Source organism: Haliotis rufescens, unplaced genomic scaffold (genome assembly GCF_023055435.1).
Source record: "Haliotis rufescens isolate VD_foot unplaced genomic scaffold, xgHalRufe1.0.p SCAF_3, whole genome shotgun sequence".
Lineage (NCBI taxonomy): Eukaryota > Metazoa > Mollusca > Gastropoda > Lepetellida > Haliotidae > Haliotis > Haliotis rufescens.
In genome coordinates, this window is record NW_025964001.1 from 21510591 (window position 1) to 21536506 (window position 25916).

The window sequence follows — 25916 nt, forward strand, 5'->3', positions numbered from 1 at the left end:
GTGGGGAAATGTTTCAAATATTCGTGATAACGAATAACCGTTACATATTGCATTGATTTAACCCGTATCTGCCTTTGAAAACGTACATAAAAACCGATCCGGGGAAGAATTGGTCTTCAGCAACCAATTCTTGCCGTAAAAGGCGACTGTGCTTGTCGTAAGAGGCGACTAACGGGATCGGGTGGACTCGCTGACTTGATTGATGCATGTCATCATATCCCAAATTCGTAGATCGATGCTCATGATGTAAATCCCTGGATTGTCTGGTCAGACTCGATTATTTACTGACCGCCGTCATATAGCTGGACTATTGCTGAGTGCGGCGTTACACAACAAACAAACAAACATGAAAAACCTGTATGGGAACATCCATTTCTATTTTGTTCCCAGCTGTGTCCAAAAAAGCACCATAAAACAAAATATTCACTTTCACTTTTTTACACTTTTTTACACAAACAATATTACGTTGGGTATATTTTCTACTAAAAAAGTATTCAATTTTTTCACCACTGCCAATAAACTCTTCATTTAAGGCATATTTCTGAGCAAACTATTCATTCAAATATCACTAGGATGCTTCCTTAGTTCCAGGCGGCCTATTCTCAAGGCTGTCTTAGCTACGACTAAAAAAGAATGCCTTTAGAACTATTCTTGAAGCTGTCGTAAACCCATCGCAACGTTATCTTACGACGCAAATTTTAGATAAGACAGTGTGCTCTTTTGTGGAACAGGGAAAATAGCTGGGCTTACCCAATGACATCATCGGTATTTCAGGAAATTCCCTAGATTGAAATTCTCGTATGCATTGATATTGCTATTCACTATGTAGGATCTTACATCTAGTTAAAGGGAAACTATCTACCAGGACAAGAATAGCGTGCATTATACTGGTATGGCCACAAGTAAAAACCAGACAGACACCCCTCTGCTAGACGTGAGAAGGAACTCCTGAACATATAGCAATGAAACATCATTACACAGAGGATGTACCGCAACTGCGACGTTGTTTATGCATGCTCCCTGAGGGCAAAATCGATAATTTGGATATGTCAGTAATGTGAATTGAATTCACCTACCTAGATTGCAATTTGGACCCGTGATGATTCCGGGGTAGAATAGTTCTTCAGCAACCCATGCTTGACTAAAAGGCGACTATGCTTGTCGTAAAAGGCGACTAACGGGATCGGGTGGTCAGGCTCGCTGACTTGGTTGATATACATGTCATCCTTCCCAATTGCGTGGATCGATGCTCATGATGTCAATCACAGGATTGTCTGGTCCAGACTCGATTATTTTACAGACCGCCGTCATATAGCTGGAATATTGCTGAGTGTGGCGTTAAACAACAAACAAACAAAGATTGCAATTTGCGAACCGACCTTAAAAGTATGTTTTACACAACACTGAAGAATAAACTTGAATCGTCTGTTGATCCTTCGTCGTGGAATATTCTTTCATGGACTTTTTAAACCACAAGCCATTCAGCTATACATAACCGTAAGACAGCTTCGACAACAGACTTACCTAAGATTTCTTTCGCTACGACACCTTTAATCAATCTTAGCGCTAAGATAGCTTCGTGAATAGGGCGCCAGGTCACACTGTGCCTCGATACTAATTTGCAGGTGTCCAAACGTCACGACCCTGTAAATAATGCTCCGGATGTCTAACATTGATGCCTAGGCAACTATGTGCCAAGAAGTTAAAGGTGAATGCCAGGTATATAAAGCGAATGCCAAGCCAAAACCGATCCATGTGTGAATGCGAATGGTTCCGTAATTATTGCAAACCTACAAGCGCCACATCTGAAGATTCGACATTTCCACTGTAGTCGGTACCATTAGACATCAATGAGGGACACGTCCCGACGTTCTGCCCAGTAAAAAGTTCCATAAATAATATTTCTGCCTCTGAGCATACTTTTCAGAGGCAACAAACAACACTTTCTACCTCTGAACATACTTTTCAGAGGTGATAAACAACACTTTCTACCTCTGAACATACTTTTCAGAGGTAATAAACAACACTTTCTACCTCTGAGCATACTTTTCAGAGGTAATAAACAACACTTTCTACCTCTGAGCATACTTTTCAGAGGTGATAAACAACACTTTCTACCTCTGAACATACTTTTCAGAGGTAATAAACAACACTTACTACCACTGAACATACTTTTCAGAGGTGATAAACAACACTTACTATCGCTGAACATACTTTTCAGAGGTAATAAACAACAATTTCTACCTCTGAACATACTTTTCAGAGGTGATAAACAACACTTTCTACCTGTGAAAATAATTTTCAAGACAATAAAACAACATTTTCTACCACTGACAATACTTTTCAGAGACAATAAAACAACACTTTCTACCATTAAACATACTTTTCAGATATAATAAAACAACCCTTTCTTCCCCTGAACATACTTTTCAGAGATAATAAACAAGTGTTATAACAACAAATACTGCACCTGATAATAGGTTTCTGAGACTTAAGACAACAAATGCAGAATCTGATAATAGCTTTCTGAGACTTAAGACAACAAATGCAGCATCTGATAATAGGTTTCTGAGACTTAAGACAACGAATTCTGCACCTGATACTATGTTTCGGAGACTTAAGACAACAAATGCAGCATCTGATACTAGGTTTCTGAGACTAAGACTACAAATGCAGCATCTGATACTAGGTTTCTGAGACTTAAGACAACAAGTGCAGCATCTGATACTAGGTTTCTTAGACTTAAGACAACAAATGCTGCACCTGATAATAGGTTTCTGAGACTAAGACTACAAATGCAGCATCTGATACTAGGTTTCTGAGACTTAAGACAACAAATGCAGCATCTGATAATAGGTTTCTGAGACTTAAGGCAGGGAATGCTACATCTGATACTAGGTTTGCTGAAATTGCAGACAGTATAATGCAACGTATTTTCTCGATGCCATTGTCAGAGCAATGGCATCGAATCGTGGTTTGACTGGAGTGGTCTGAAATGCGGTGTTTAACCTAACCTACCCATTCGGACTTGTGAGACCGGGAATATCAGCTCTAGTAACGCGTTGTCAGGTGACCGAGGTGTGGCACACATCCCTGATACAATGCCACACAACGCCTCTGATCATACACACTGGAGCTGCACTTTCTAGACGAACTTGTCATAGATACTAGACACTGTAGCATCTGAATACAGCCAACCATGAACTGTTCACGTCGATTATCTTGGCGAACGGTCGATCTGGTTCAAGCAAACCATTACTAAATGAATTACATCAAAGAAAGAACGCCTTTATACCTGTCCACGCGAGCCTGCGCCGTCTTCTTGATTATAATATCTTGAAGACATGTTCGACGGTGGTGCAGCAACTGCACACTTACCAGACCCATTGATAATGTTAATTGACAAATATAATGTTTTAGCATGTACTGGAGTGGCAGCGTTCCATAAATCAATATACACGGCGCAGAGAGTGCTCCGCTTGAGACGGGCAATTAAAAGGAAGAGTTGCCTAGTCGCCGCACCAGCTGATTTAATTGCTACCATCGAGTACCTTGCCAATACCTTGCGTTCGGACAGTCTGGAGATACAGCTATAGGATGGGTGTGTGTAGAAGGAGGTCTATCCGGTAGATTCACTCACCGACCAGTTTTTTCCATCCGCCGGAAAACGCCTTCGACAGTTTTACAGCTACATGACGGCGTAGAAGCTTATGTGGGAGGAGAGCTCAAAGTGATGCCAGTCTTAGGTGTTTACCCTTTTGGTGATGTGGCGTATATTTTGTAATTGTAGATATCAACAATTTATGTCTGTTACTGTTATTGATGATTCATTTCATCTATTCTTCTCTCAATATCATCACGGTGTAGGTTTGTTTAAGTCTCTCTGCCAAACTCAGAGAATAAATTAAAAGATGCATCCAACTTAACTGTAGACTGATCGAGCATAAGATTGCCACAGCTCCTGAAGTTAAACATTCTTGGCTCCACTTGCATTTTATTTGATATTTTGTAGATATATATGATCAGATAAGATAACTATATTTCGGAGACTAAATGTAAGTCTAGGCTTGTCCATATAGCACTGCCGGTGGAAGTCTGAATATAGTAACGCTTGCATGTGTAAGACCATGCGAGGGCAGATGGCCATCTAAAGTACACATGCACTGAACACCATCACATGCCATTTGTATCGGGCTAAGGTGTTTTTTTATATACATGCACGTCAATCAACTAAATGTTTAGATTGTTTGTTTGCTCAAAACCGCTGCCCTATTCCAGCTAAATGATGGCGGCCTATAAATATTCAAATCTGTGACTGACATTTGAGCAACGATCCCCGCCATCTGGATACGATGACACGCAATCAACCATGTCGCCGAGCCTGGCCATCCGATCCATAAGTCGCCATACGTTGCTTGGGGTCTGTTCAATCTCATTAAAATCAGATCTTAGTTATACCGCTAAACAAAGATCTCTACGTGTAGGTGTAGCGGTATCGCCATGCCATAAGTTAAGTAAAGGACAATATCGGACTTTATTAAATTGCCTCTGAAGGAGTAAATATGCCTGTTATGCAATTCTGGTTGCAAATGTATGATGTGAACCTCGTGGTTCGGGTTCGATTCTCTTCAGTTTAGGTTTGGTTGTACCATAATCTCTGACAGCCGACGAATATTAGGGCTGTAAAGAATTTTAGTATATCACGGCGTTTCAGCTTAATATGAGAGTAAAGCGAAAAGACGTTTATCAATTTGGTGAATCTAAAATGAAAACCCACGACAAGCGGATCCTGACTAAGCTAGGGGACGCAACTTTACACAGCGAGTCAGACATAGTTATTACCCGGTCCTCGTTAAGTCGGTTCTTATGGTTTGTATATTGTTTAACGCAGCACTCAGCAATATTCCAGGTATATGACGGCGGTCTATAAATAATCGAATCAGGACCAGACAATCCAGTGATTGACATCATTGGTATATAACTTATAACTCTCAAACACGGTAAAAAACATAAGCGCATTCTTACCAATATGCCCAAACAAAGTGACCCTAATCCTAAGCACATACCACTGAAACACAATTCCACGTAGAAGCTTCACCCTAATTTCCAAGGGGAAGGTCATAGTCTGTCTGAACAAGGCACCAAACTATCGCATTTTAGAAACAGCAGCATGACGCCACGAAGCGTTAGCGAGACTGCCGTATGGTCAATACCCACACTAAAGCTAATTAGGCAATCTGCTGCATACATTGCGTACAGAACTCCAGCGAGCACCCTCTCTTGCCAAACTCTTCACATGGTTCCTGGCAGATGGAAACTTGAAACGCATTTAAAGATTATTTCGTTCAAAAAAGACAACGGGTGACTGGAACGTGGTATGTGGACATATTTAAAACATTCCAAATATCTTCCGTAATCTCATCTACCGTTTTACGACATCTGGATATGTTACTCGAGATGATCTGGTGTACGATAGGCCGCTAAAAATTAATTATTTGAGCATTAGCCTCCCATTTCCTAAACAATAGAAACGGGGGACTTTTTTTTTAGTACCCTTTCAAAGAAGGCTATGGTGCCCGTATTGACATTCGTTTTACGCCGCAGTGGGAAATATTCCAGCGATATCACAGCTGCCCGTAAATAATCGAGTCTGGCGTGATGGTGGTTTGTGTAGATAACGATCCAGGCCATCCGTGACACATTGTAACCCCCCGATCCCTGTTAAAATGTCAACTGCTGGAATATTGCCGAAAACGGTGTATAACCAAAGTCGCCCGCTCGCTCGACCGCCCCTCACTCACTCTGGCACCCGTGAAGATCCGGATTAGAATTGGTCTTCAACAACCCATGCTTGTCGTGAAAGGCGACTATCGGGTGATCAGGCTTGCTGACTTTGTTGATGCATGTAATCGTATGCAAACTGTGTCGATGTTCATGATGCCAATCACTGGATTGCCTGGTCCAGACTCGATTATTTACAGACCGCCATCATATAGCTGGAATATTGATGAGTGTGACATTAACAACAAACATACAAACAAACCAACTTCACTGTGACACAACCCTATCAGCAAATATGAGATGAAGCTGTTTGGAGGTTTTAGGGGGAGGTTTGAGGTTTAAGAATGAGTTATAGGTTTAAGATTGAAGCTGGGGTGAGGCTCGGGGTTGTACAGGGAAGTTAGAAGGGGGCTGGGGTTTTTTGGAGGACGAGTGTTACAGGGAGGCTGAGTGTTGTATATGGTAGCTAGATGTCTTGGAGTGGGAGGCTGGATGTTTTATTATAAGGTATCTAGATGTCTTGGAGTGGGAGACTGGGTGTTGGATATGGTAGCTAGATGTCTTGGAGTGGGAGGCTGGGGGTTTTATAAGGTAGCTAGATGTCTTGGAGTGGGAGGCTGGGTGTTGTATATGGTAGCTATATGTCTTGGAGTGGGAGGCTGGGTGTTGTATATGGTATCTAGATGTCTTGGAGTGGGAGACTGGGTGTTGTATATGGTAGCTAGATGTCTTGGAGTGGGAGGCTGGGGGTTTTATAAGGTAGCTAGATGTCTTGGAGTGGGAGGCTGGGTGTTGTATATGGTAGCTATATGTCTTGGAGTGGGAGGATGGGTGTTGTATATGGTAGCTAGATGTCTTGGAGTGGGAGGCTGGGTGTTGTATATGGTAGCTAGATGTCTTGGAGTGGGAGGCTGGGTGTTTTATATGGTAGCTAGATGTCTTGGAGAGGGAGACTTGGTGTTTTATATGGTAGTTAGATGTCTTGGAGAGGGAGGCTGGGTGTTTTATATGGTAGCTAGATGTCTTGGAGTGGGAGGCTGGGTGTTGTATATGGTAGCTAGATGTCTTGGAGTGGGAGGCTGGGTGTTTTATATGGTAGCTAGATGTCTTGGAGTGGGAGACTGGGTGTTTTATATGGTAGCTAGATGTCTTGGAGTGGGAGGCCGGGTGTTTTATATAGTAGCTATATGTCTTGGAGTGGGAGGCTGGGTGTTGTATATGGTAGTTAGATGTCTTGGAGAGGGAGGCTGGGTGTTTTTATATGCGAGCTAGATGTCTTGGAGTGGGAGGCTGGGTATTTTATATGGTAACTAGATGTCTTGGAGTGGGAGGCTGTCGTGAATCATCACCCAATGATAAATTCCTACAAGCCTCATGATGAGAACCACAGGTTACACAAGTTCCCCTGTAACTCAACCCAGCCTTGAACATGTTCAGTGGTGGCACTGTGCCATGCTGAATGTAAACACGATACACATACTCGTAAACGATACTCTAAAAAATCAAATTCCAAAACATTTTCGTTTTCAGTGTTTTTGCACTTTTTCACCTTTTTAAGTATAAACTGGAACAGCCAATACTAGCCCTCGGGCGCTGCAACTGTTTCGCCTTTAGATAAATTGTTTATCCTCAACACGAGCGCCGCTCTGGTATTCCAGGTTTAAATTAAAGCTTCATTGTCCAGGTTTCACGTACTGCAGCCTTCCCACCTCTGTCCAGCTGTTTCACGTGAATAGCTAAGCCTGCAGAAATCGCACTTTGATCTTCACCAACTGCTTTCCCTTGTATAAACTTCACTTTACTTTTCTATTCGAGGTAGGCGAGAATTCCTCAGTGTGAGTCAATCTTATAAACGTAAATTAACTTCGTTTCAATTTTTATTTCTATGACATAAAAAAGAAACAATAGAATAAGCGTCTGCTGTTTGGTCCCACTGGTGTGCACTGACCCTTAAGTATACATGCATTGAACACCATTACATGCCAAAAACATGTACATTTGTATCGGCCTCGGGTGTTTTTTTAAATATACATGCACGTCAATCAACTATAATTTCAGATTGTTTGCTTGCTCTTTAAAGGGGAAGTGTACACGCAAAGATCACTTTCTTTCTTTTTCTAAACAAAACGCAATTTTAGAATTAATTAGTATCTGTGTTTGAAAATATACACTCATTTTTTTCACAGTGAACGTAGGAAGCTCACAATAGTGTGAAAATGATATGCCGTTATGAGGCCTTCGTTTTTCGAGCTAAACAGGCCTGAGTTATCCCCCTTAGATTATGACGTAATTGGTGCCAATTCAACTGGGTCCCTGTCTATTCTCAACGCAAAAGATATCAAGTACCAGTTTGCGGTAAAACAACATGGCCTACGACACACTCCGGCGCAGTGGTGACTCAGCATAACACTATGCTGGTTGGCATCTGAGACGCTAGAATCACACACCTGGACCTACACCACGTGAAGCGGCTCTAACAAAGCATGATGACGTCATAATGTTTATCAATTGGCACCAATGACGTCATATTGCAAGGGGCATAAGCCATGGTGTTTTTGTTGTGGAAATAGAACACCTGGTTAATGTGAAAAATATAAATCGTTTTAATGCGAAAAATATGTTAATTAATTGTGATATTTTTATATTTTTGTCTATGACACTTCTATGTTAACACTTTTAATGTGGAAAAAGTACAAGAAAAATAAGTTCATTTCCGTGTGAACTTGCCCTTTAAATACTCCTGATTCCTTGTCATTATTATAGCTACTGCTATTGTCATTTGGACCGAAGTCCTCGTCCTGATAGCTGCGCTGTTCATGGTCATTGTCAGAATCGAGTCAGAATTGACCATCAGTCATTCGGAGAAACTACTGGGATAATTGCTATCATTATCATAAGAACAGTCTAATATACTGAAAATCAGTGTCTAATTGTGACGTAGCTAAGGCATTTTACAAGTTTTGGCAACTTTGGAATGGTACTGACTGCTCAACATCGACGCGCCTGAGACTGCGATGGGCGAGGCAGGTTCGACGCTGGCAAGTGAGAAATTGGCGTCGAGTGCTGTTTACTGATGAAAGTCGGTTTAACTTCTTTTGAAATGACGGCAGAGAACGAGTTTATCGACGCAGAGGGGAACGTTTTCCTCCGGCGTGTATTCGAGAGGTCCATCCATTCGGCGGGGGAGGTGTCATGGTGTGGGGCGGTATTTGTGGAGATCAGAAGACTGATTTGGTGATTATACAGGGAAGCCTGAACGCTGTGCAGTACAGAGACCAAGTGTTGCAGCCAGTTGTGCTTCCGTTCTTACAAAACCAACAGCAGGGAACATTGTTTCAACACGACAATGCCAGGCCCCATACTGCAAGACTGACTCGGAACTTTCTAAACCAGCAGAACGTTGACGTTTTGCCCTGGCCTGCCCACTCACCCGATATGAATCCTATTGAACATCTGTGGGACCATCTTGACAGACAGATTAGAGCACGCCATCAGCCTCCCGTCAACAGACAAGAATTGCAGCAGGCCCTGAGAGACGAGTGGCAACGGATTCCAGTCCACGTCATCAGCTGACTGACGTCATCGATGAGGCGGCGTATCACAGTATGCATTGAGGAAGCTGGAGGTCATACAGGCTATTGAAGGCAACTGTGTCGACAACGAACTTGTAGTGTGTCTGACAAATTTTTGGTGACATTTCAGACAACTTTTGAAAATGAAATTTCTTACCCCACCAGTGTTTACCTTGAGCTTACATTACCTGTGATTGCACAATTTCATTCAAACTGTGGTTGGTCAATCATTTGTTACCCCTCCCTAGATTATATTCTAATTCACAACAAAACCTCTTCTTGTTATTTTTATATCGATCATGGAACTCGACCTATACTTTCTTTTGCCGCCCAGTTTATATAGAGACAAATCTAATTCTACTACTTACAAAGATATTTCGATAGGAGCTTAATCTAGTTTTAGATATCACTATAGGCATGAACAGGTAGGGTAATGAGTGAGTGAGTCACTTGGATTTACCGCTGCTTTGAACAGTATTTCAATTTTTCACAGAGTTTGACGTAAATCCTATAAATAACGCTATTTCCCATCAAAATTACGTAGAGTAAATTTCCCGATTGAAAAGGTAGTGAAATATGCCGTGTTAGAAGCCATTTATTTGAGATGTTTTGTTTTCCGCCACCGACGAGAAAAGCCAAATGTATCATATGTTGGTCTCGGATTCTATTTTCCTAGAAACTACTAATCCTTAAATAAAATTTGATATGATGTTTCCTTTCCTACATCATCCCGGACCAAACATGATGACCCGCACATCAGTCTGCAGCAACAGATGGTTGGCCGAGACGGAAACAGACGGCGGGGAGAAGAACACTGGAGGAGCCTCGATTGTTTAACAATCATAAAGAAGATGAACTAGACTTGCACAAGTCTATAAGGCATTAATTATTAGTTTAAATCCTATTTTCACGAATTTATAAATAATAAGAACAAGTTGTCGCTATAAAAGATTGTAACGTCCGCTTATCTAGACTTGCCTGTTATAAGGATAGAATTACTATACATCCATGGACTTAATTCAGTACAGCCTTGGAGCAAGGCTAAGGTGTTAGTCTAACGTACAACGTGCCGGTGTTAGTGTACGGATCACAATTAGCGCCACCTGGCGTCTAGACGTTTCTAGACGTTTCGTCAAGAAGGTAGCAGTGCCTCGGACTATTCAGGTTCCCGAAGAAGGACTGAACGCTGCTTGTTACAAAGTGCGGAGCGTTGACAGCTACATTGAGTCGATCATGATGGGATTAGTGAACAAGGGAGGGGGCAGTGACGTGACTAGGTGGCTGTCATGGAGGATATCGGAGACAAATTTGAAAGGTTTACAAGGACGTGGGACGGTTTCACTTCATGGTTCGCGTGATGGACGTTCTTTCGTATGTTGTAACCAAGGAAATTATACAAACAAAATAGCATATGTAATACAATTGTCGGTTGAGCCTTACCTCCGCGCTGCTGCTTTGAAAATGTGTAAGGACATGGTTAAGATTTCGAGACATCCTTAGAATTTCTAATGCATTGTTTGGGCGCATTAGTGAATAAGTTAATATGTTTTTACGTCGCTTTTAATAATATTCCACAGAGCTCCAGATAAGCTGCGTATCTGCGTAAAATACGCAGTAAAATAAAATCCAAGTGTATCAAATACGCAACGAACATTACAGATTCCCTACAAAAATAAAACTGGTGCGTATCATCAAAATATTGTGAAGTAACCCTGCGTATTCGATTAGCAAATCAGCAACTTTTTTTGAAATTATAAACGGACATTCCGTCAACCTTGCCAAACTCCACGATGACAGTTGCATCATGATCATTTGCCATCAAACTTTCTTGTGGAAGTATCGTGTGTTGTTTAGTCCTATAAAGCTCTCGAACCCACACGGCACCAGTTTGCAGGGACTAGATGAATAGTGTTTTTAAATATTTAACTTAAATACCCACATGTGTAAAAACTAGTGGGTAACAGAAATTTGAATACCCAGATAGAATTACTGATACCCAATGATTTTAAAATGCATGGGTAAAATACCCAAAACACCAAAAGCTTATCTGGAGCTCTGATTCCAGCAATATCCCGGCGATGAACACCAGAAATGGGCTTTAACATTGTACTCATGTGGGGAATCGAACCCGGGTCTTCGGCGAACGCTTTAACAACTAGGCTACCCCAACGCCCATGGGGCAAATAATAGCTGAGGCTGAATTTGATACTCTTGTAAAATCAATCATGGAAAGGACTGTGTCAGTGGCCGCAGCCAGCAGTATTTTAGCTATATCACGTAAGCCCGTGAATAATTGGGTCGGGGTTAGGCAAACCAGTGGTAGACTGCAAGATCAAGACCCGTCGGGGCACGATGGCGTCCAATCATCCGGGGCAGACATTGTTATTACCCGATCCTCCTGAAGTCGGTTGTTCCGTTTGTTTGTTTGTATGTTGTTTAACGCTGCACTCAGCAATATGCCAACTACATGACTGCGGTCTGTAAATAATGATTGATATCATGAGCATCCATCTTCACAAATGGGATACGAGACATGCATCAACCAAGTCAGCGAGCCTGGCAACCCTATCCCGTTAGTCGCCTCTTATGACAAGCATGGGTTGCTGAAGGCCAATTCTAACCCGGATCGAACTGCGCCGGAATTTATCCTATATCACAGTATCACTTACGTGGCGTCTGAAGATGCGAGACTGTTTCTGTTTGGCCTGCTCTAGACTATACCTTAATTTTGGAATGAAGGGTGTTTTTTGACTAAATGATCAACCGGTCCAATGGTGAGTACGTGTTACAGTTCTAACCAACGCTGTTTGTTTTTTGTTTTTCATTTTGATACCTCTGTGGAAGCTGGGTGAAACGTTTTGGGTTTTGATACTATCACAGTATGAGTGAGTGTGTTGGGTTTTACGTCGCTTTTAACAGTATTCAAGTCATTTCACGGCGTGTCAGCTCAACGTGGGAGGAAAGCCTGAAGTGATGCAGGTCTTAAACGTTTACCACTTAAGCGAAACCCACGAGCACGGGTATGGTGCTGACAAACCAAGAAACATAATCGGGGCGAACCCGTATTCGAACCCACAATCATAGTTTTCTGGCGTGCCCAAGGGACGCAACTCTGCACAGCTAATTGCGGCGCCTAAGACGACAGAGTCCCCTGTTTCCTCTCTCAGTATAAGGCTGCATAAAACAATATATATGTTTCTCGGGCACATTTCTTCTCAATAGTGTTGAGAGGGGTGGGACGTTTGTATATTTGTTTTATTTGATGCGTCGGGAACACGTTATAGTTTTTTCCCACCAAGATAACCAACAAACACAAGCGTGTTATTTTATGGACAACAGAATATGTTTCATATGACGCCGGAATTTTGATATATATGTTTTTGTTGGCAATCAAAATTACTGACGCGCATGTTTTAAAGGAATGCGCCGATGCCCGGGAAACACGTCTTTTGTTTAGCCTAATAGACAAAAAAAGACGCATTTCATATCTCACGGACACAAACTGACGTTATAGTTGCTGAGAACGCGGTGGGATGGTTTGGTGGTTAAAGCCATCGCACTACCATAGACGTTCCGGGTTTGATTCTCCGCATGGGTGCAATGTGTGACGCGCACCCTAACGGTTTATTCAGGATAGATACTATATGCTCGAAATGACACGATCGATTCCGAATCAAGTCGAAGCAATCCAGTAATCATTCGTGTCTACCCGTGTCTGTTACAGAAAGGGGCGAGCGTTTGGCGGTGTCTTGACGTTAGAGGTCTAAGGAGATAGTGATGCAGGTATATCCAGTGCCACCACTGACGCATTTGATAATGCCTCAATAAACATGTGTGATATATCGATATGACAACGTAGCGCGAGGCGAATCTCTCCAAAGTTTCAAACAGTCGGCATATCTCAATTTCTATCGGTAAAAGTTACTCGCTCGGGAGAAATTCCGACATTTTTATTGGTACTAGAGCATGGCGCTTTCATCTGGAGTCAGATAGCGGGGCCCGCGGGATGCGGTTTATTTCGCCGATATGGGGATGCCACGGCTACATGTACATATCGCGAAGGATACAGCGATCCCGGCAGCGGAGGGTCAGAGCACATCACTCGAGGTACGAGCCCCAGGGGTTGGGGGTAGGGGGGTGGGAGAAACTAGACGAAGACGGAAACCTAGACTAACATCTAGTCTCTGAAATGAACATATTTTACAGAAAAAAACCTTGTTAAATTATTGTTATAAAATATTAAAAAATGGAGCCAGGAGACTTTCTTCATTTTCAGATACTGCAGTAATCTAGAATTGTATTGGATATATTTGTTTCAGGATCTGTATGACAGGCTAAACGGAACCCTAGCATGCAAGATGTGCAATAGCATGCAGTCTATGTGGTCTTCACATAGACTTTAGATCCGTGGGGCACTATAAACTCACTGAACCGTCCGTACCGGAACTCTTTTACTGAAGTTTTTAAAAGACTGATAGTCTGGGTTGAGAACATTTTGTCTGGTTTCATTTCGATTTGTGTGATATATATGGATTCCTTCCGCTCTCCAAGGCGCTAACTGGATGATAAGTGTTAAAATGTTATAGACACAATATGCTCGTTTGCTAGCATCACCTTGCTTCACCGTCTCGGATGCCCGATACAGCGCCACATCACAGATTTTGTCGCGACTTGACGTCGCAGCTGCACTTGATAGCTTCAAGTGACAGCTTAAAGGGCAAGTTCACACGGAAATGAACCAATTTTTCTTGTACTTTTTCCACATTAAAAGTGTTAACATAGAAGTGTCATAGACAAAAATATAAAAACATCATATTTAATTAACATATTTTTTGCATTAAAACGATTTATATTTTTCACATTTACCAAGTGTTCTATTTCCATAACAAAAACACCATGGCTTATGCCCCTTGCAATATGACGTCATTGGTGCCAATTGATAAACATTATGACGTCATCATGCTTTGTTAGAGCCGCTTCACGTGGTGTAGGTACAGTTTTGTGATTCTAGCGTCTCAGATTGCCAGCCAGAATTGTGTTATGCTGCGTCACTACTGCGCCAGAGTGTGTCGTAGACCATGTTGTTTGACCGCAAACTGGTCCTTGATATCTTTTGCGTTGAGAATAGACAGGGACCCAGTTGAATTGGCACCAATTACGTCATAATCTAAGGGGGATAACTCAGGCCTATTTCGCTCGTCAAACGAAGGCCTCATAACGGCATATCATTTTAACACTATTGTGAGCTTCCTACTTTCACTGTGAAAAAAAATTAGTGTATATTTTCAAACACAGATACTAATTAATTCTAAAATTGCGTTTTGTTTAGAAAAAGAAAGAAAGTGATTTTTGCGTGTACACTTCCCCTTTAATCATGGCATCACGTCATAGCTTCACATAATGGTTTCACGTCGCAGCTTCGTCTCAAAGGGTTACGTCACAATTTCACATGTCGGCTTCACGTCACGGCTTCACGTCTCCACTTCACGCCATGACGTCACGTTTCCACTTTGCCTCACGACGTCACGTCTCCACTTTACGTCAAGGCTTCACGTCACAGCTTTATCTCATAGGGTTACGTCACGATTTCACATGTCGGCTTCACGTCTCTAATTTACGTCAATGCTTCACGTTATACACGACTTTCCTACCACATCAAGCTGACACGCCGTGATATACTAGTTACTGGAATACTGCTCTAAGCGGCGTAAAATCCAACTCATGATCACTCACTCACTCTTCATAACAACAATAACGTTAAATACCAATACAGAAGGATATACTACTCAAACAAAGTTGAAGAACCCTCAACTTTTGCATACGACTATGGTTAATCTGGGCGTTCTTTAATTTCTTTTGAGTAGTGTACGTAATTGCAGTTCTTGGCATGGCTTTTCTGCGTCGGAATACGTCCCACTATTAGTGGACTACTTCTAACGTGATTCAGACACAGATTTGAACAGCCACCAATGCTATCTACACACCCACATATACACAGAAAGACTAAGTAGAAATAATTAGAGGTTGTAAGCAAGGTCTAGGTATAAATAGACAAACATCCATCACCAGTCTTTGATCTACGGCCAATGCACAACAAGTTTTATTCAAGAGAATCAATGGGATAAGAGTCTCGGTTGAAAACTTTCGATTTCGCACCCCAAATTCCCCAAATGTTTCACTCGAGTCTGAAGCATAACGCGTACTTCCACCCCTCAAATTGGCCACCAAAACGATAATTTGAAGCTCGTAAATGATCAATAAATTTCAAGATTTACAGCTTTACCAAAGAAACTGCCAATCAAAGAACACTAATGCGCGTTATGCAAGGGGGACGCGTGGTAATTGGGGGAAATTCACAGCGCCATCTACTCAGGAAACTGATAATAGGAACGGAACTATTTTCACATGTGGAAGGATACGCAAGTTGTTTTTCATACGACTTGGGTATATATGTAACCTTTTTCTGGAACAGAATCTTCTTCATCACTTACAGCATGTATGGCTTTGTATGCCAAGATTTTATTTAGAAAACATGTAGCTATCTTCAGAGATGGATAGGCGAGATTATAAGGGAATTTGTCTGGCAGTGTTTGTATTGTAGTGAATGTCGAGCGCGTCTGGACATGGTATGTCTATTTAGAGGATTATGGGTAAGTCGCCGTGACATGCTTTCACGATGGAGGAAGCGGCTCTTTATTCAGGGAAAATAATCAATCATTAGATGAGCATGTGAATGGGTCTACCGATTACTGATGTAATTTTCTTCCAAACTTCGAAGTAGAAGTATTTTTTTATTAAGTGCACTTTTGATATTTGTTTTTCGTTGAACAGTTTCTCAAAATATGTTATGAGTGTGGGTTTTCGTCACATTTAGCGATATTGAAATAAAATCATAGACTATAACATTTAGTCTCAGAAAGAAAGTCCTCTTATTCAAAAATATATATCTACAAAACAAAAATTAAAAACTAAGTGGAGCCCACAACAATGCTTAATTTTAGACCTGAGGCACGCTATACTTGCCAAAATATTCTAGACTTGAGTTGAATTTATTTTTTAATTTATTCTCGAGGGTCTGGTCCAATCTCTGCGGATGAAACAAGAATCGTCTCTCTACACAATGCGGCGCACAGGTGGCACAGTCGTCTAAAGCGCCGCAATTAGCTGTGCGGGGTTCGGTCCCTTGGGCACGCCGATTCTGTTTCTAGGTTTGTCAGCACCAAACCAGTTCTCGTGGATATAACCGAAATAATAAACGTACGAGATCTGCATCACTTCGGGCTTTCCTCCCACATTAAGCTGACAAGTCGTGATATAACTGGAATATCGTTCAAAGCGGCGTTAAACCCAACTCACTCACTCACCCTCGCAGTGCAGAATAAAACCCGTGTTTTCGGCGAGACGATCAACGTTAACACCAACAGGCTACATCGTCGCCCCTGTTGTGAAACAGGGCAAGTTTGTCTATATGTTCAAGAATGCTCTGCGGAGATTTTCGGCTTCTTGGGCCTGTGTGTTTTTGCAATAGGTTTTTGTCATTGTTTTTATTACAGCGTTTAAGAGCGAATGTATCCGTGTATATGTGAGCGGTTAGAGGTTAACTGCACCCCCTCGCATCATTCAAGCAACATAACGCCGAAGGACACCAGAAATGGGCCATTCTCCCATGTGGTGAATCGAACTACTGTGTCTTCGGAACGGACGAGCGAACGCTTTAACCATTAGCCTATCTCCACCTGGCTAGATGGCTCGAGATATACTCTACTCGCGCCATGTGGTGGTCCTTGAATATTGGTATTAAGTTACAAAAGCGACATTTTGTTTGTCAGAGTACTCAAATTTTCTTACTATCATAGTCACGATGGGGCTGAAATATTGCCGATGATATGTTAAATATTAACTCACTCACTCACTCTTACCATCATCCCTGTGCTATCATTACATTTAAAATATGTGCACTTGTGACCACGTGGTTTATGAAGTAATACGTGCATGGTCTACGTGTCACCTCTATGTGTATCTCCGTCTGTAATAAGGGGAATAGATACTAAACTGCGGGGCAAGAAAAATGTTGGTTGGTTGGTTGGTTGGTGTGTTGTTGTTTAACGCCGCACTCAGCAATAATCCAGCTATATGATGGCGGTCTGTAAAATAATCGAATCTGGACCAGACAATCCAGTGATTGACATCATGAGCATCGATCCACGCAATTGGGATCGATGACATGTATCAACCAAGTCAGCGAGCCTGACCGCCCGATACCGTTAGTCGCCTTTTACGACAAGCATAGTCGCCTTTTACGGCAAGTATGGGTTGCTGAAGACCTATTCTAACCCGGAATCTCTACGGGAAATGTATACACTTGATAATTGGATTGGAAAAAAAACGTTATCAAAACGACACTTTGCTGAACACAGTCCCCGAAATACTGCAAACATTGGTCCAAAACACAACTATGATACCCGTGCCAAATACATAACCATGTCTTGTTTGTTTCATTTTTAGCTACCATCAAACATGGTTGTATGCTTTCTGTTGCCCGGCAGTTTTTGTCTATTGTTCCGCTGCATGGAATGTTTAAAAGAATTTTAGCCCTCATTAAATGTTGTGAGACCCGTGAAGATTCCGGGGTAGAATAGGTCTTCAGCAGCCCATACTTGCCGTAAAAGGCGACTATGCTTGTCGTAAAAGGCGACTAACGGGATCGGGTGGTCAGGCTCGCTGACTTGGTTGATACGTGTCATCAATCCCAATTGCGTGGATAGATGCTCACGATGTCAATCAGTGGATTGTCTGGTCCAGATTCGATTATTTACAGACCGCCGTCATATAGCTGGAATAGTGCTGAGTGCGGCGTTAAACAACAATCAATCAATCAAATGTGGTGAGCTACAAAGCCTTGCGAGCATATTTGTGTCTACCCGTTTCAGTTACATACATATCTGTATATCGAAAGTCAGACATATATATGAAAGTCGCTTCTTAAAGTGTACCACGGACGATAGACTCAAGACAACGAATTATCAGTACTGGATAAGTATGGAACCCTCGAAGGGACATTGTCGCCCTTACAAAAACAAGCAAAAAGTGCCAAACTTTTGGCCATTTTCCGACAATGTCCCTTCTGTGAAATGTAGATAAAAGAACCAGGTCCAACATGTTATGTAATATGTAGCGGGTATGTTTGAGTGAATGAATATCCTGCCCTGAAAAACCCCACCGGGAGAAAGTCATAACTTATTTTAATATTGGTGAATGGATATCCTCGTTAGAAAACTGATGAACTATGTTATAATTCCCATATGTGAGAATAACAAATTCGAGATCCCCCCCCCCCCCCCCCCTCCTAACCATCCACCCCGGGGAGTTTGTGACAAGTCTTGTTGTGTTGGGAGAGGTGTGTGTGGGTCCATCGCACTCTGCGTCTGAAGAACGACGCCAATTACGTCAATTAGATCTCCGTGATTACTACATGCACCAAACCCGCATGCTGGTTTAATCAGGTGTTGGCTGGGGTATTGTAAATGTGGCATGTCACTGCTGTTGATGACGACCGACTGTTTGGTACAGCTTCGACTCCTACTCGCTTCCTGCCTTCAGTGCACACTGCCGCTCTCTGTGATGAATGGATTCTCAGCGGAGGTGTGAAACATGTTTTTACTTCTTGTGTAAACAATCATTAATCTTCTTAAGACAACAACCAGCGTTACATTTTGAAGAAATGCAGACTGACGAAAGATCACATTCTGAATCGGTACCTTGACGAGTGAATTATTCAGAAAAGGAAAACAAAATATAACGGGTATTGCGCGTGACTTCAGCTGTACGCGCTCGTGAAACCCGCCCCGTCGAAGTTTCCAACACGTTAATGTTCAAACTCAGATCTCACACACTCGCTCATTCCAAATTCCACCTTTGGTTGTAGGCAGGGGGTGCATGGTCAGTGAGGCACATGGATAGATGACAGACATGGGAGTGATGTCCCTTGTCTAGGACAGATGTATTGGGTTATGGAAGAAGCGTATGGGCATACGCTTGCGATTTATGTGCACAGTTTGGGCCAAATGCGCTGGTTGTGATTAATAATATGCAGCACTGGCTCGTATACCAGCAACAAACGTTCGTCACTGGTTGTGCATAGCGTCGGTGATGTATCCTGGCGGTAGATATGTACGCTCATGGTGCACACAGGACACCGTTCTACAAAACGACCATAGCGCTACGTACGTACGACTGTCGTAAGTCTGTGTGAAAGTATGGGAGATACGATCACCATAGCGCTGGGCTACGGTTGGTGTGCACGGTAAAATGGCTGGTATGGAAGGTGAGCTGGCTGGTATGCAAGGTTAGGTCGGTGGTATGCACGATGAGGTGGGTGGTATGCACGGTGAGGTTGGTGGTATGCACGGTGGGGTGGGTGGTATGCACGGTGAGGTTGGTGGTATGCACGGTGGGGTGGGTGGTATGCAAGGTTAGGTTGGTGGTATGCACGGTGGGTTGGGGGTATGCAAGGTGAGGTCGGTGCTATGCACGGTGGGACGGGGGTATGCACGGTGAGGTTGGTGGTATGCAAGGTAAGGTCGGTGGTATGCACGGTGGGACGGGTGGTATGCAAGGTTAGGTCGGTGGTATGCAAGGTAGGGTGGATGGTATGCAAGGTGGGGTGGGTGGTATGCACGAGGAGGTGGGTGGTATGCACGGTGAGGTGGATGGTATGCACGGTGAGGTGGGTGGTATGCAAGGTGAGATGGCTGGTATACAAGGTGAGGTGGGTGGTATGCACGGTGAGGTGGGTGGTATGCACGGTGAGGTGGGCGGTATGCAAGGTGAGGTGGATGGTATGCACGGTTAGGTGAGTAGTATGCACAGTGAGGTGGGTGGTATGCAAGGTGAGGTAAGTATGCACGGTAAGGTGGGTGTTATGCACGGTGAGGTGGGTGGTATGCAAGGTGAGGTAAGTATGCACGGTGAGGTTGGTGGTATGCAAGTTTAGAAAGGATGACAGGTAGGAATGACCATACAGAGCGACGACGCTTACAGTATCTCAATCAATTCGACGTACTCGCGAGGTAGGTCAAACACGCGCTATAATACGCCATCCTGCATCGTCGGGGTACGAAAACACTGACATAACCAGACCACCAATAGCCGACATTTTGCAGCCATCTTGCAACATTCTCGACACCTGGTTCAGAACAACATGTAATAACCTATGTGATACACCCTTTGCCAGTTTAGAAAGACGCTACTGATGCGTGTAAGCTTTTAATTTAAAGAAAAAACAAAATGAGTATTTTATAGTCTACAGCTGCGCTTACTTCAGAGAGCCTTGTGTTTTGATCTTTGTCCAAACATCTGCCCGTTTCTACAGTAGGAATCTCATTCTCTTCGTCAAAGCAATCCTTTCCACCCTGTAAAGTTTATTTATGTAGCAAAAGTGACTCAACTAGTTTTAATTAAACCCAAGAGTTTGTTAGTTTAATACTTAACAAAGTATTTATTTGTGGGTCGTCGAGTTTATCCGATGAACATGAGATGAGGGTGGCGGAGAAGCTTAACGACCTTCAAGTAAACAAACTGAAAGCTATTAAACTTTTTTACATTGGCAGTTTAATAGTCGCATACTTTAAAGCAGGGTTTGGGGGAGTTTTTGTTTGATATCTCCTATATTTATTTAATACTGAATTTAAACATGTAAGACACATGCAGCGTACATTCTTGAATTTAAATACTGAACAGAATTATTAACACCGTCTTAGAGCGATTGTCTTAAATCACACAACCCTGGAGTGACAGGGCTTCATAGAGCTTTGCAAACACTGACCAGGTTGGCAGAGGTGCAGGTCTCTGGTCTTCCGGCCGAACATCGCGGCACACGTTATGATGGTCACGTTTGCAAAGCTCTGTGAAGCGCTGTCATTCTCTCTCTCTCTCTCACACACACACGCACGCACGCACACACGCACACACGCACGCGCGCGCAAAGTATTTCTAATTCTAGTTTCCTTGATTCCACATGAAAACAGTGGAGGAAAGGTTCTTTTGCGAAAAATAAATTACAATTACAATGTATTTTAAAGAAATATTTTCATAGACTAAATGTTAGTCTGGGGATGTATATGTATTGATGAATGGAACCTTGGATGAATTTACTATCTTGTACATGGATAAATTTTATTAAAAGAAAATTTGCGTGAAGCGAGTCAGACGGTATCTTAACCAAGAAGAAGGCAGATACATAATATCAGTACCTCAGGGTGGAATTTCAGAAATACTCGACACCACTCGTTGATTTCCGTGAATTACGAGTAGCTGACCTGCGCCGGAAATGTCCGAGTTTTAAGGAATGGCTCATCTGGTAATCGACATAAAGGTTTATCTGATTGCGTACTTGACATAATTGTCTCTTGTATCTTTAATAGATATACATAGTTTGTTACCAATGCCCTTTATCCTAAGCCAAAATTAACAGCGAATATTGCCTGTGATCAATTTGAAGGGGTTCCTGTCTACGATCTGTAAACTGAGCACAGATATGAAAGTGCGCATACCAACACTGGAACCAGTTATAGATAAGGAAGATTCTTGAGTCCCGAACTGAGAAACGTAAGTCCGGCTCTCAACACTGATACTCCATTGGCCGCAAACAATACTTCCTAGGAGAGTTGTACACTGGAGTACAATGTCATGTTCCCTGGCCTCAGACATAGCAGGCTATAAAAGATAAAGTATTTGCTGTGATAACTTAGGTGGATGGTAACATTGTATGCCACGGCATGTGTAGATAGGAACACTTTATGATATACAGTGTAGCGCGAAGTGGTACCCTAGACGCTACTCTATGAGTCGTAGATGCCATTCGTTGTCTATAACTGTCCATCGTTTTGTAGATGAATGGCCTATCAACTGTAACTCGATAAGCTTTAAAGATTTCTTTTCTATCAACTGAGCAGCCTTAGGTCTGATCATTCAAAGACCTGTGGATAGAATCTGAAATACACTAAACTACGGTTATAACGAACTTAAAGGGACCACGTAATTTAGTTCGTTATAAGCACACATGCAGCATATATACATCTGGACGGGACAAAAAAAACCAGTTCGTTATATCCGTCAGTTCGTTATAAGCGTGTTCGTTATAAACGTAGTTTACTGTATTGAATTGTATTTATTGGTTGATTTAAATATCATATACTGAGGAGTGTGTATTTTATGAAATGCCACAACGTAGACAGTGAAAATGTGAGTAACAAACGTTGGGTCTCGTGAAGATCCGGGTTAGAATTGGTCTTCAGCAACCCATGCTTGTCGTAAGAGGTGACTAACAGGATCGGGTGGTCAGGCTCGCTAACTTGGTTGATCGTCACCCATGTCATCGTCACCCTAGTGTGTAGATCGATGCTCATGATGTCAATCACTCAAGACTTAATCATGTAAAGACCGCCGTCATGAACTGGAGTATTGCTGAGTGCCGTGTTAAACAACAAACAAATAGACAAAAACCAACGTTGATGTGTATATATCTTTAATATTTGGTTGATGGGAATGACAGTCATGCCTGAGACATGCTCTCATTACCTTGTCACGTGGGTCAACTATTGATGTTATTTGTTCATGCTTGACTTATGAACGTGACGAGACAGTCGCAAAAGTCGCCATGCAGAGTTGCGTCCCTTGGGCGTGCCAGGAAACAGTCGTGGGTTCAACTCTCAGATTCGACCTAATTATGTTTCTTGCCTTGTCAGTAACATACTCGTGGGTTCCACCAAAGTAGCAAACGTCAACGATCTGCATCACTTCGGGCCTTCCTCACATATGCTGACACGCCGTGATATAGGTAAAATGTTCACTCACATATACAATGTACAAGTTTACACTTATGATAAACATGATGTACCCGTAAAATGTTCACAAGTATTCTCTGTCATACATCTGTGATTCTTTCGGTGGTCCAGTAGATTAAGCTACCACGATTCACCATGAGCACAGTTGCGCCCCTTTGTCGTGCTGGGATCTGAAGTGGATGGACTGGATTCCTTGGTTCGCCCTGATTATGACCCTTGGTTTTCCAGTACCACAACATTAGCATGGGTTTTAATAAAGTGGCTACATCCTGCGTAACATTAAGCTGACAGACCGAGATATGATTATAATACCGTTCAAAGCGGGGTCAAACCCGACCCACTCACTCACATACCGTTCACCCGGAACCCACAAGGGAGTCTCGTTATGGCTTATATAGCCTCCTTGATCTAACCAAAAACATGGAACATTTATGATCCGTTCGTCATAAACAAAACTACTTGAAGATAACAACTAACGTCTATCCGATACTGACTTTAGTGTTCATTTTATGTGCACTTTAGAGGCGGGCGAAAAACAGTATTCCTCTCAGTAAATCTCAAGTTTTCAAAGGCATGCTATTTTCCACAAACGGTAAGTGTTATTAGAGCGTAAAATAATGAATTGTGAAAAAATACTGGCAGTAATGCAACGCTGATCATGCGAAAGGAAATTGACCTTGAGACCTTTATGTCCATAACGGTATCAGTGATAACGGTAGAGGACGCTTAGTAGAAACAGGCGCCTTGAACAGCTGAACATGTAGAAAAAAATGCTCTGTTTCCATCACAAGAACTTTAAAGGTCAAGGTGATAAATGAATGTATGCCGTAACGGCTACAGAAATTAGAGTTGAGAGGTTTATAGGCCATTTACAGCTAAGGCGACATTTGTTGGAGCTGCTCTCTCAAGTGGAATTCTTACCAATCCGCTATAATGGCGCGCAGTGTTCGGAGCTAATTAGAAGCAGCGCTAATGATGCCATTGCAACCCTGTTAGGAGCCCATTAAGCTCAGGTGTGACCGATACTGTTGAGGCTGGGACTAATGTATGCAAGGTCACAGTTCGGGGGTAATATACCGGAAACTGGCGACGAGAGTATGAATGAGTCAGGACTTATTATTTGTATGTTTGTCTATTTGTAGAACAGACGGTGTTTTAACCATGGTTTAAGAAATTGACCCCCGTTTAACCTTTCATCTGTTTTTTAATACTTATCGTGCAATTACGATACAGGCGATGAATTGGTGTGTGCTTGAAATGAAAAATCTTTTCATGGGATCAGATCTGCACCATATTTGTTTGAGGTACCAGCCAGGCTAGCTAGATATTTTTTTACTGGACAATTACAGATTTATGTAGACAGTAAATTTACCCTATAAAATTACAAGAAGAAAACCGGTAGCGGAGAGGTGGAGATTTTGTAAGTTTCAACAAGAGCTAGAGTCTGAGTCAATATCAAACAGGTTTAAACATTTTCTACATGAAATTGGGTAGAAAGGTTTATATATTATAACTCACAAGATAAGTTTTTAAAGTTACACACACGCACACACACACACCTGTATTCACGGCTGTCACTTGGGCACGCCAGAAACCTATGATAGTGGGTTCGAATCCCGGTTCGCCCCGATGATGTTTCTAGGTTTGTCAGCACCATACCCGTGCTAATGGGTTTCACCGAAGTGGTAAACGCCTGAGACCTGCATCACTTCGGGCTTTCCTCCCACATTAAGCTGACACGCCGTAATATAACAGGAATACTGTTAAAAACGGTGTTAAACCCAACTCACTCACTCACTTGTTTCTTTCTTTAGGACCACCTCCGTGGAATAGTGGGTAAAGTGGGTTCGATCCCTGGCCGCGTCATACCAGAATACGTTAAATATGATACTACTTCTTGGTATCTTCCTGGCTTTCGGCGTAAAGTGGATCAAACAAGGATATGTCGGGTCGGAGTCAGCATACTGTGTCTGAGTGGGGTATCCATGTTTACCTGGACCAGTACAAGCAGCCACACACATACGTGCATGCACATCGCTATTAACGCAACGTTAATCCCCATTTCACCTCACTTCTTTCTTACGCTTGCAAGTATAGACTCCTGACATATCAAGGACACATGCGTTAATTAAAACCCCGAGTCTCCCAACTTCACGAGAAAATCTTATGAACATGTCCATCACCCAAGATGAGTTTTTCCCCATAAACCATCATATATGTAAATATATTTCTTTGAAAACTTGATCGTGCTTTTGTGTTAAAATATTCGAAACAAAACCTCCCAGTTTTTCTAGAGGTTTTACTCATTTTTTACGTTATGCAGATCCCTTGAGCAATGATACCATGTCTCGTCCTGTCTGGTCGCTCAGAATAGAACGTTCTGCGTTGACCAATCATGTCATCAATGGTAGCGCATATCAGCCAATCAGGATTCGTCTCTGACGAAAGGCGTTGTATATTATCGATTCTGTCCGGGCACAATGATCTGGAAAGTTATGTAATAAACAAGCATAGCTGAAAGCTTCGAAGGCCGGTTAACGACACCGTCTGTAAAAAGACATTATCTTTGTGTTTTAATTCCGTGTGAATGAATTTTGTTTTACACCACAGTTAGCAATAAGCCGGATGTATCATTGTTGTTCCGTGCGTATTTTCTAAAGCAGGAAATTGAAGTCATACATTAATAAACAAAAATCTGTAATCGCGATAATAGTTTTTA